General features: G+C 44.3%; 1 pseudogene; it reads left to right on the forward strand.

The window, feature by feature from the left end:
* The first annotated feature begins 3,563 nt into the window (after positions 1-3,563).
* LOC138097634 (large ribosomal subunit protein uL30 pseudogene) lies at positions 3,564-4,303 on the forward strand (annotated as a pseudogene).
* The last annotated feature ends 8,299 nt before the right edge of the window (positions 4,304-12,602 follow it).

Consider the following 12,602-nt stretch of genomic DNA (forward strand, 5'->3'; position numbering starts at 1 on the left):
GGGACACAGGAAGGCTTTTGTGCCCAGGAGCCCCACAACATCCTGCTTGGTGTCCAATTTGCAACTTTGAGCAAATCAGTTGTATCTGATTACAATTAATAGTTGTATTCATTTCAGTCTGTCTTTGAGAGAGAATGGTTCAATCTCCATAAGCATTTTTGCTAAACTTCTCTGACTCAATTCTATTACGATGTCCTTCTTGTGTAAGGCTGTGTTTTAAACAAATATTATCCAAGTTCAACGTGTCTAACCATTACTACCGACATCAAGAGGGTTGAGTGTGCCCCAGATTTGATCATCTCAGAGATGCAGAGGACTCTAGACCAGGAGTAAAACTTCCATGTTTGCGTCTCAGATTTGCCACTTAACTCACAGTGTGACCTTGAGCCTCAATTTCCTTTTCTGCAAAACAGGGTGACAGACCTTCACTGCTTATCTCATAAGACCCCTGGAAAAATTAGAAGAGATAATTTATACCAGTGATATTTTTATATCATAAGAATAGATAAATTAGAAGAGAAAATTTATATCAATGATATTTTTCAGCATATAGAATTATGTAAATAAAGGTGAATAACTGAGCTGATAATATTTAGATTGTAAAGACAAATGTATTTCGTTTGCTAAGGACTATTTGATCTAGCGATGTACCTCAGAAAAGAATTACTAAACCCTGAATGTTCTTTCTTGCTCAGTGGGTGATCTGACGATGGTCTATAGAAACACAAAATTGGGAATTCCTTTAAGCCTTTCTGGTTGTTAATTTTCCTTCAAGCATTCAAGCAGGCCAAGGACCCAGCTAACTTCTGGTTTCTCTCTTGTGAACAAACTGCAGGCAGAACTTCAGCTGAACTTACTTTCAGGGTTACCGCCCTGAGGCTCTCGATGTTTTGCAGGACTTCCTCTGCAAGCCAAGAATCAGATCTTTACCAGACTCAGGTAAATAGCCTCAGGGCTGTAGTGCTTCAGCTGAGGAAGAGAAACACCTTCCAGAATAGCTTCTCTGGCTCTCCTACTGCTTCACACCCCTTCAGCTGCTCTTCTCGGCTGTCATCACTTTGATTGAATTCTCTTCCTTGCTCCAGGGAGGGAGACTGAAGAAACTGCAGGTCTCACCCATGCATGTTTTTCAGACTTAGTAACTGGATGTTTTTATGGTAGGGGTGAGAAAGTTACTATTATGACACAGGAAAAATAGAAACTAATTAGAGAATACTTGGTATAGATTATCATGAATGGATAATCATTGTTATCTGGTTATACATTTATCCAAACCCAGAGAATGCATTACAGCTTAAGGCAAACTAGGGCCTTTGGTTGATGAGGACGTGTCAGTGTAGGTTCAAGAGTTGTAACAAATGCACTGCTCAGGCTGGGATGTTGATTAGGGTGGAGGGTGGCAACGTATGCATAAGGGCAGAGGGCATATGGGAAATCTCTGTACTTTCCATTTCGCTATGAATCTTAAACTGTTCTAAAAATTGAAAGTCTTTACAAAAGAAATGCAACAAACTTAATAAACTATACAAAGATTAAAAAAATAAACTATACAAAGATTAAAAAGCAGAGGCATTACTTTGCCAACAAACGTCCATCTAGTCAAAACTATGGTTTTTCCAATAGTCATATATGGACATAAGAGTAGGACTATAAAGAAAGCTGAGCACTGAAGAATTCATGCTTTTTGAACTGTGGTGTTGGAGAAGACTCTTGAAAGTCCCTTGGACTGCAAGGAGATCCAACCAGTCCATCCTAAAGGAAATCAGTCCTGAATACTCATGGGAAGGACTGATGCTAAAGCTGAAACTCCAATACTTGCCACCTGATGCAAAGAACTAACTCATTGGAAAAGGCCCTGATGCTGGGAAAGATTGAAAGCAGGAGGAGAAGGGGATGACAGAGGATGAGATAGTTGGATGGCGTCACCAACTCAATGGACATGAGTTTGAGTAAGCTATGGGAGTTGGTGATGGACAGGGAAGCCTGGCATGCCACAGTCCATGAGGTCACAAAGAGTTGGACATTGAGCGACTGAACTGAACGGACAGAAAGATATTTTAATGCTAGTATCAATACATCCTTTCACAATCTAAACCTTAAAGTTCTTGATACATCACACACACACACAAACAAAAGCAAAGTAATTACAGAGCAAGCTCCTTACCCACTTGTCAAGGCAATCACTGGTTCTGCATGAATGGTTGAGTCTGGGGGTCGCATGCTGGCTCTCAGCTCCACGTTGGTCCCCCAGCTGCTTACTCTTGGACCACCAATGGTTATCACCAGGCAGTTACAGCCATGCACTCCCTGAGAACTGAGCTCTATGCTTTGCTTCTCCTTTATTTTTTCCTTAGTTGTGTCATTTCCTTGGGTCTACCACTTTTCTCCTTTTCTTTCATTCCTGAGAAGAGCAAGTATGACCCATTTATACATGTCTTTATTGTTGTTGTCTAAATATCATCAGCCCAATTAGTAATCACACACTCTGTTACACAAAGCAGGTTGATCAAGGAGCAATGGATTGCATTCCACTCACCCCAAAAATGCATGGCTGGGAAAGCGAACAGTTGGCACTACTTATAAGGCTTTTTAAAAATAATTTTTTCTTTTTATAAAATAATAAATGTTCATGATAGAACTTGGCAACATATAAGAATAGCTCTAAAACCCTTTTGTTGGAGATGTCTGATGTTGCATTTGGTTGTACGAATGGTGTCTGAACCTAGAACATCTTCCTCTTTACATGGTGCCCACGGGAGAGAAATGCACAAAAGAAACAAGGCCAGGAAGGGCCTCCTTGCCACGAGGAGGGGTTCTGGATCTAAGTCTGACACTAGACTTGTGCTGGATCACATGGAATGCTCCTTTTTCTGAAAATAATTGGGCTTAAACGGCTTTGAACCAAAGCAGACTATAAACTGCGTCATCTGGGGCCTCCAGTCCTGAGCCCAAGGGGAGTGACAGCTGCCCTTATTGGAGCCAAGGGGAGAGAGGAGTCAGGACAGGGGCCACTGAGGCCCCGGGCTCGCCCTGCTCTGGTGGGCAGTAGCCTTGGGTTTAGCGGTCGGTGGGGACTGCAAGGCCTCCCACCCCAGCCACCAGCTGTTTAGTTGCTCCGTCACGTCTGATTCTTTTGCGACCCCAGGGATTGTCACCTGCCAGGCTCCTCTGTCCACGGAATTCTCCAGTCAAGGATACTGGAGTGGGTTGCCACTTCCTTCTCCAGGGGATCTTCCTGACCCAGGGATCCTGTACTGGCAGGCAGATTCTCTACTACTGAGCCACCAGGGAAGCCCTAGCTACCTGTGCTGGCCCAGAAAACAAGGCCCCTAAGAGAACTGAGATCTGATGGATACAGAGCCCTCTTGACCTCTTGGGGGTGATGACGGGAGAAATGGGAGGGATGGAGAGAGAAGAGGAGAGGACGTTTTCCTCCAAGAGACCTTCACCTTTGACCCAACAACCCCACTCCAGGGATTGTATCTAAGGAAATGATCAGGCACATGTGAAAGCCTTGGCTATAGGAATGGCCATTACAGTTTTTCCCGGCTGGAACCGTGGAGGGTGCAGAAGAGAAGAAAAAGAAGGTTCCTGCTGTGCCAGAAACCCTTAAGAAAAAGCGGAAGAATTCTGCAGAGCTTAAGATCAAGCGACTGAGAAAGAAGTTTGCCCAAAAGATGCTTCGAAAGGCAAAGAGGAAGCTTATCTATGAAAAAGCTAAGCATTCCCACAAGGAATACAGGCAGATGTACAGAACTGAAATTCGAATGGCTAGGATGGCACGAAAAGCCGGCAACTTCTATGTACCCATGGAACCCAAATTGGCGTTTGTCATCAGGATCAGAGGTATCAACCGTGTGAGCCCAAAGGTTCAAAAGGTGCTGCAGCTCCTTCGCCTCCAGCAGATCTTCAACGGCACCTTTGTGAAGCTCAACAAGGCATCAATTAGCATGCTGAGAATTGTGGAGCCATACATTGCATGGGGTACCCAAATCTGAAGTCTGTAAATGAATTGATCTACAAGCGTGGTTATGGCAAAATCAACAAAAAGCGAATTGCCCTGACAGACAATGCATTGATTGCTCGATCTCTTGGGAAATATGGAATCACCTGCATGGAGGATCTGATTCATGAGATCTATACCGTTGGAAAACGTTTCAAAGAAGCAAACAACTTCCTATGACCCTTTAAATTGTCTTCTCCACGAGGTGGAATGAAGAAAAAGACCACCCATTTTGTAGAAGGTGGAGACGCTGGCAACAGGGAAGACCAGATCAACAGGCTTATTAGAAGGATGAACTAAGGTATCTACCAGGATTATTTTTGTAATCTGGTTAATAAACAATTGAAACAAACAAACAAAAAAGAATGGTCATTACAGCTTTACTCATGATATTCAAAGTAATTCAGATGTTAAGTGTTAAATTATGGAAACTAAATTATGAGGCTCTTAAAGGCAGACTCTACATATCATAGTTAGGGTCCCTGATCCTATCAAAGCCATTTTCAAGAACTTCAGCTTATAGCTCAAGAATACTTATTTTTCTAAATTTCACAGGATTAATCCATTTCTCCCACAAGGAAAACATCAGAAAAAGACCAGTGAAATGCCTTTCACAGATCCAAAGAGCAGAGAAAAAGCCAAAAATAATACGGACATTTGGAGCTGGACAGGACTTTAGAGATCATTTGGTCCAATACTTCTCACTGTGCAGATGATATAAAATCGAGTTCCTGTTGAGGGGACATGACTGACTTGAGATGGAGTCAGGATCAGATTCCTTTTTGTGGGTGCCCCCCACCCTTGGGAGCCTTCTTCTGCCCCTCTGAGGCATTTACATTCTGGGAGGGATTTGGATCAGACCTTTCCTGTAGATGTAACCTCTGATTAAATTTGGCATTCAAATAGAGTTGCTCAATTTAGCAACTAGAAATGACACCCAGTAAAATTCAAATATTAGATAAACAGCAAAAGTTTTTTGGTATAAGTACGTCCCATGCATACTTTTGTTGTTTATCTGATATTCGAAGTTTACTGGGTGTCCTTATTTCTATTTGCTGAATTGAGCAACTCTATTTGAATGCCAAATTTAATCAGAGGTTACATCAACTGGAAAGGTCTGATCCAAATCCCTCCCAGAATGTAAGTGCCTCAGAGGGACTCCTTCTTGGGTGGGGGGCACCCGAGAAAAGGAATCTGATCCTGACTCCATCTCAAGTCAGTCATGTCCCCTCAACAGGGACTCAATTTTATATCATGTGCACAATATATAGTGGGCTTCCCTTGAGGCTCAGCTAGTAAAGAATCCGTCTGCAGTGTGGGAGACCTGAGTTCGATCCCTGGGTTGGGAAGATCCCCTGGAGAAGGGAAAGGCTACCCACTCAACTATTCTGGCCTGGAGAATTCCATGGACTGTATAGACCATGGGTCCACAAAGAGTCAGACAAGACTGAGCGACTTTTGCTTTCACTTTCACATATATACTAAAAATGGATTTGTTCATATATATATATATATATGTCAGCTTCCCAGTTGGCACTAGTGGTAAAGAACCCAGCTGCCAATGCAGCAGATGTAAGAGACATGAGTTCGATCCCTAGGTTGGGAAGAGCCCCTAGAAAAGGCATGGCAACCCACTCCAGCATTCTTGCCTGGAGAATCCCATGGATAGAGGGCTACAGTCCATAGGGTTGCAAAGAATTGGACATGACTGAAACTACTTAGCACGCACACATATACATTTAGTATATATATGTACATTCAAAACTATCTAACTTTCAAATTTTACTGGCTACTTATTTTTAAAAACTGGATATGTTTTTATTTGTTAAATCTGGCAACTCCACATGCAAAAAGAGATAGGAGTGAAAGGTTGTTAGCATAAGAAAGGATGAGCTATTTCAATTTCCTGTATTTTGCAGATGAAAAAACTGATGAACAAAGAGAAGCTGTGACTTTTTCAAGGTTCTGAAGCTGTCGGACCAAGTTCAGATCAGAAATCAGCGTGATGACTTCCAACCTGTGACTCTTTTAAGAATGAAATTCCAAGGAGATGGTCTCTTGTTCAGTCAGTACCCCTCCACACGTCTCCTAGGCTACAACCTCACAGTGAGGACTTTCCAGGTTGCCAACACAACTTGTCCAGCACAGCATGCTGGGAAGATCTTTTAGAACAGTGGTTCTCAGATGCCAGCCTGCATCAGAATCCCCAAGAGGCTTTCACAGATTGCTGGCTCCCACCTCCAGAGTTTCTGATGCTGGAGGTCTGGGGTGGCCCTAGACTTCGCAATTTCCAATATTTTTACAGGTGATGCTGATGCTGATGCTCTGGAAACCACAGTGGAGAATCACTTCTTATTCAACAGGAGTTCCTTGATTAAACAAGAAAAGACAAAATCGTTATGCTGGGTAATCGTGTATGTCAGTCATTTAAAATCTTATCTTGTGTGTTATGAATGACACTTTTTAGGAGAAAAACTGCTTTAAAATGATTTGCTGAGCTGAGCCCAGTATGACTGGACTAGAGCAATGAATTACATGATTATGAGACAAATTTAGCTGGCAAGGGGAAGAGGGAGTAGGGAACAATAATTTAGTTTCAGGAATGAGGAACCACGTGAACAATTTGAAAATGCACTGTAGTCAAAATGTTCTGTGACTATTTCATACCTTTTGTTTTTTCCCCTCAAACTTAGCTATCCAATTAGGTGACTAATTGCAGCTGAATGAGACATTTTGTTGAGATCGTTAGGGCCCAGACACAAAATTTTGAGGCCTTTGTTCAGTAACTTTTGTGGGAACTGAGCGCCCTATTTCCACTCATCCAAGCTGCAGATGGTTGCCTGTTGCCCCTTCCTCCTCCTCACCCACCTCAGGGCCTTCTGGACTGTCCCCTGAACAACGACCTCATTGTCACACCTCTTTTGGCTGCTGAAAGAAACCATCGAACCGAAGTTTCCAGATCTCCCCTTCTCATCTTCATCCTCCTCCAGTTGGCCCACCACAGGCCTGAGCTCCAAGGCTGAGAAGTCAAACCCATGGTCAGCGTCTTCTCACCTCATCTCTCTGCATCTATGCCATGATTATTTGACCTTGCGCCAAATGACACAGCTTAATTCTAAAATTACTAGAAGATGCTCTTTTAAAGAATCGTATTGTATTTGGGGGGGGAGGGACTGCTGTGCTGGATCCTAGTTGCATGGGCCCTTCTCTAGTGGTAGGCTCAGGCTTAGCTGCCCCGGGTCATGTGGGATCTTAGTTTCCCAACCAGGGATCAAACCTGTGTCCTCTGCACTAGAAGGCAGATCCCTAGCCACTGGACTACCAGGGAAATCAGCCCCATCCCACCCCACCCCAAATCATATTGTGTCTTGAAACTGAGGGGTCTGCTAGATACATTGTCATGGGAAGAGCAGTCTTTCTGGGAAACTCAGGTAGCCACTGTGGAATTCTATGCATGAAGTTTCACTGGAAACTGTCCATGGCAACAAATAAAGAGCCAAGGGGGAACAAGCCACACCAGCCAGTGGCTGAGCTGAAGAGTGGTATCCTCAAGGCTTACTGCTCCCAGAAGTACATCCCCAGCTCACCTGAAGGCAGAGGCCCACGGTCCCTTGAAGCTGGGAGCTAAAAACAAAGGGAATTGGTTCCCTAAATTAACTGCAGCCCAACAGCTCTCCCAGATAACAAGAATGGCACCTCACCTTCGTGGAAATGGCAATACAAGCACATTTCAGATTCCAGCTGGATATTAAGAAAACAGCAATTAGAATGAACTCCTTCAGGGATAGACGTGTGGTAGGCAATTCATTATAGGGTTCTGATTTCCTCACTACCCCTCAAATATCATGCCTGTGACTCCCAGCAGGGAGCTTGGTGGAGGTCAGGGATAAAGGCTTGTGATATAGCCTGATAAATAGGACCACAGTGAGAACCAGCATTGGTGTGCGGGAAATGTAAGGCAGGCGTGTCCCTCAGGCTCTCTCGCTGCCATGTTGCCATGTTCCAGAGGCTTCAGGGAGCTGAGTGAGTACAGTCTTGGGGAGAGGCTGGGCCAAGGCATGCTATTCAGAAGGCCACTATCACTCATTGGTTAAATAGACCTGCAACTCAGCAGTAAGGCTGGGCAACCAGTCACGTGGTAATGGGATTTTATTTTTCTCTGAGTTCAGAGGTTGAGGAATTTAAATAGCTTACCCAAGATCCAGCATCTCTAAGTGGCAGAGTCAGAACTGCACTGAGGTCTCTCTACCCATCCCATCTGTGGTCCATGCCCACCCATTCTTGTGAAGGAAGAGTAGTTAAACACAGAAGGAAAAAGCAAAAGAAGGGAGCTGATCCTTGTGTTCACAATTCATGAAAAGGATCAGAATACAGTCCCTCCAGTGGTAATTGGTCTGAAGATCCTATGGATAGAGGAGGTGAATGAGAGAGCGCTAGAGGGAGGAAACACAGTGGCCTCGAGCACAGAGACACAGAGGGTGGGGAGGCGAAGGAAAGAAATGACAACTGAAAATCATGGCAAATATGTATATACACATGCACACACGTGTACACATGTGCGCTAGTGTGACAGGCAGTCTTCTAAGTGCTTTACCTATAAAGGTATTAGCAGTTCATAATCCTATGAGGAAGGTGAATGAGTGAAAGTCGCTCAGTCGTGTCTGACTCTTTGTGACCCCAGGGACTATACAGTCCACGGAATTCTCCAGGCCAGAATACTGGAGTGAGTAGACTTTTCCTTCTCCAGGGATGAGGTGGGTAGGTGGTCAGATATTAGATAGGTGTTCGATTATTAATATTTTTGTCATTTTACAAATGAGAAACCCAAAGCACAGACAAGGTAATTAGCTTGTCCAAGGTCAGATTGCTTAGCCACACTACCAGTTAATAGTAGAGCTTGTATTTGAACCTATAGAGTTTGGGTCCAGCCTCCGTGCACCTACCTCTGTGCGACTCCAGCCCTCCCAATGAGTAAGTCAACTCTGAGAATACCATGGACACGGAAAGAATATAGACCATCGCGAGCTCTAGGTGAAAATGGTTCAGGTGGGACTGGTTGTCAAAGAGGAGCAGTGCAGGCTGAGCTCAGCTGATGGAGGAGCAGAGTGATGCCTCCCTTAACCAAGGCTTGGAGCCAGTGTGTCTGAGTAGGCGTGTGGATTTGGACCCTTCTCTTGCCTCACGTGAGCTTGGTCATCTTCGACAAATCACATAGGATCTTTAGACTTGGATTCTGTAAGTGAGGAATCCAGCAGAACCCTCATAAAATTAGGCAAGTAGTAATTAAGCAATATTGCCTTGTTGCTACCCCTAGGGATGTTTAATGGTGTTTCACAGAAAGTGTCTTGGAATTGAGTGACTGGGGATCAAATTTTGGACCCCTCTCCAATCCAGGAAATTCTTCTCCCCAAGAGAGATTTTGAACATTCATTCTGTTACCACCATGTGCAGAAAATGCTGGTCCTGCAGAGAGGAAGAGCCAGCCAAGAATACAGAGACCCAAATCATCCATATTAGACAATCATAGAGGCACTACTTTGTTTATTAAAGGAGCAGGCAGCCAGCATCTCCTGGAAGGTACTGGTGGGAACAGTCTTTATAGAAACCATTTGATGAAGTTTAAGTGGAAGTCTACTCACATGTCATGGTGGGAAACTTACTGCTGAGGGCTTAGCCTAAGGCATGAAATAGGCTTCTCAATATAGCAGTTGAGCAGACATGCATAACAGTGTCTCAGATTGGCCCAATAGGACATGGCCTTGGCTGCACTGATTAAGGCCTAGCTCTTGTGAGAAAGAGCTACAGGATGGTATCAGGACTCATGGTTCCCTTCATAGTCCTTTTGTATGTAGCCACACCAAAATCTGTATATCAGTTAATCTATAAGTTTGTGCTCTTCATAGAGTATGATGCTAGCCCCTTTGATGTCAAGCCTCAAGTTAAAGAAACCAGCCTGGAATGTTGAGTGTAGCTATCTGGACTTGGTGAACCCTATTACATGCACAATTCTGTGCCTGGAGTAGATAAAACAGGCAATTGGCACGCTTAAAAAATTCTTTATTGGTAAGATTCATTTATACATGTGTATAAGTACCTTAGGTATACAGACCTATACATACCTTAGGTCTGTTGTTGCTGCTGTTGTTGCTAAGTCGCTTCAGTCATGTCCGACTCTGTGCGACCCCATTGACGGCAGCCCACCAGGCTCCTCTGTCTACAGGATTCTCTAGGCAAGAATACTGGAGTGGGTTGCCATTTTCTTCTCCAGCCTTTGGTCTATAGATGATTGTTTTTGACTTGATGGAGATTACAAAGGGAAATTGGACAGACAAACAAACCATAGTTGATCACACGTCTGGATAATCATTAATGGCTTGCTAGGGTGATCAGAATGGGAGAGCCCACTGAAAACCTTCAAGGACATTCTGTGGATGAAGTGTGGGTGGAGGACTGTGCACTGATAAGAGAGGAGGGATTCAGGTTTGGAGAACGGGGTGCAAGTTCACTGAGGACACATATCCTGAATTCCAGCAGAGGAGGAGATATTGCGTTGGCTCAAAAGTTTCATTCTGGTTTTCCCATAACATCTTATGGAAAAACCTGAATGAACTTCTGGGCCAACCTAATAGAATAAAACATGAACATAGCGTCAGCCGGGTAAGAAGAGGATGTCATTGGCTGAAATAGTTAGAACATGCGGTTGGGCCATGTGGTCAGGTGGTATACTGAGAAGATGACTCCAGCAGGATCAGGAATAATCTGTCCCTCAAACAGAGCAGGAAGATGGGTTTCCTGCCAGGGCTATGACGTGCAGGAGAATGACACACATTTCCTGGGTGAAAGGAGGATAAGTCCAACAAGGAGCAGGGAAGAACTCACAGAAGTTTCTGCAGTAGAATGGAGCAGTTATTTGGGGCAGATGGTGTGTCCCTAGCTATAGGAAAGCCAAGTGCTGAAACCAGACGATGTCACAGAAAAAAGACAGCCAAGGGTGTGTGGGCTGTGTGTTCCTTCTAGATGCTTCTAATGCGGGACACTGGGTTTTTACACTGGAGCACCAGCACCCAGCCAGCAAGCCAGATCATGAGAGCCAAGACGGACATACACATAGATGAGGAAGAAAAGGCAAGACAATGCGGGATCAAATCCAGTGAGTGGTGCTCGGAGGATGAGGCCAAAGGAAGCCAGCAGGACAAGAGACAAGAGGAAGCATGCATGCATGACTTGCCTTTTAAAAGAAGGGACAGGAAAACAGGCAAAGAAAAGAAAGCCATTCTGCTTGACCTTTCAGTTCTCCAAAACCAGTGGGTCTCAAACTTGAACATGCATGAGAATCACCTGGAGGTCTTATATTAACAAGTTGTATTACAACTGTGTTAAAACACAGATTCCTGGGCTCCAAACCCAGAATTTCCAATTTAGTAGACTGGGAATGGGATCTGAGAATTTGAATTTCTAGCCTTTTCCTAGATGACAATGATGTTGCTGGTCTGAGGACCATGCTTTCAAGACCATGGATCTGAAACAGTGGTGAGGAAGAGTTTGGAGTTTCATTTTACAAACTTGGTGCATCAGTGCCCTTCAGAAAAAACAGAATTAAGCTTGGTTAGGGTCAAGAACAAGAAAAGCTTACATCAATGTGGTCCTGAGGAGGAAGATGCCAAGGATGTGAAGTCCCAAACTGACTCAATTAGCAGAAAGAGGAGGACAAGACTGGTCCTCTGCTCAGTCAGCCAGGGAGACCAGACAGACACAGAGGGTCTGCTTGTGCACTTGGAGTCAAGGAACGTTTGAGAAAGGGTCTCTGAGACCAAAGATTTCTTCCATTGCCTTGTCAGCTGTCTGAAATATTAGTGGTATGGTTCCATCTAAAGCAACAAGAAGACCTCTGGGCATTACCTTCTGAACTTGCAAAGAATTCAACCAGAGTAAAGTCTATAAATTTTGTCCAACTCCAATTCTGCCTTGCACTGGTGACCTCTGTCCTCCCTCAGCTCATAGTCTCCACTCAGGACCCGGCACTGTTACCATCTGAGCTCCTGACACCTGAGGGCCTTTGAGGCCGAGATTCAATCTACTCCTATTTATTTCACCTCCCACACCTAAGGATCAGTGATTTACACATAATGCATTCTTATAAATCAGTTTGGTTCAGTTGCTCAGTCGTGTCCGACTCATTGTGACCCCGTGGACTGTAGCACACCAGGCCTCCCTGTCCATCACCAACTCCCAGATTTTACTCAAACTCATGTCCACTGAATTGGTGATGCCATCCAACCATCTCATCCTCTGTCGTCCCCTTTTCCTCCCACCTTCAATCTTTCCCAGCATCAGGGCCTTTTCCAACGAGTCAGTTCTTCGGATCAGGTGGCCAAAGTATTGGAGTTTCAGCTTCAGCATCAGTCCTTCCAATGAATATTCAGGACTGATTTCCTTTGGGATGGACTGGTTGGATCTCCTTGCAGCCCAAGGGACTCTCAAGAGTCTTCTCCAACACCACAGTTCAAAAGCATCAATTCTTTGGTGCTCAGCTTTCTTTATAGTCCAATTCTCATATCCATATATGACTTCTGGAAAAACCATAGCCTTGACTAGACAG

Source organism: Capricornis sumatraensis, chromosome 21 (genome assembly GCF_032405125.1).
Source record: "Capricornis sumatraensis isolate serow.1 chromosome 21, serow.2, whole genome shotgun sequence".
Lineage (NCBI taxonomy): Eukaryota > Metazoa > Chordata > Mammalia > Artiodactyla > Bovidae > Capricornis > Capricornis sumatraensis.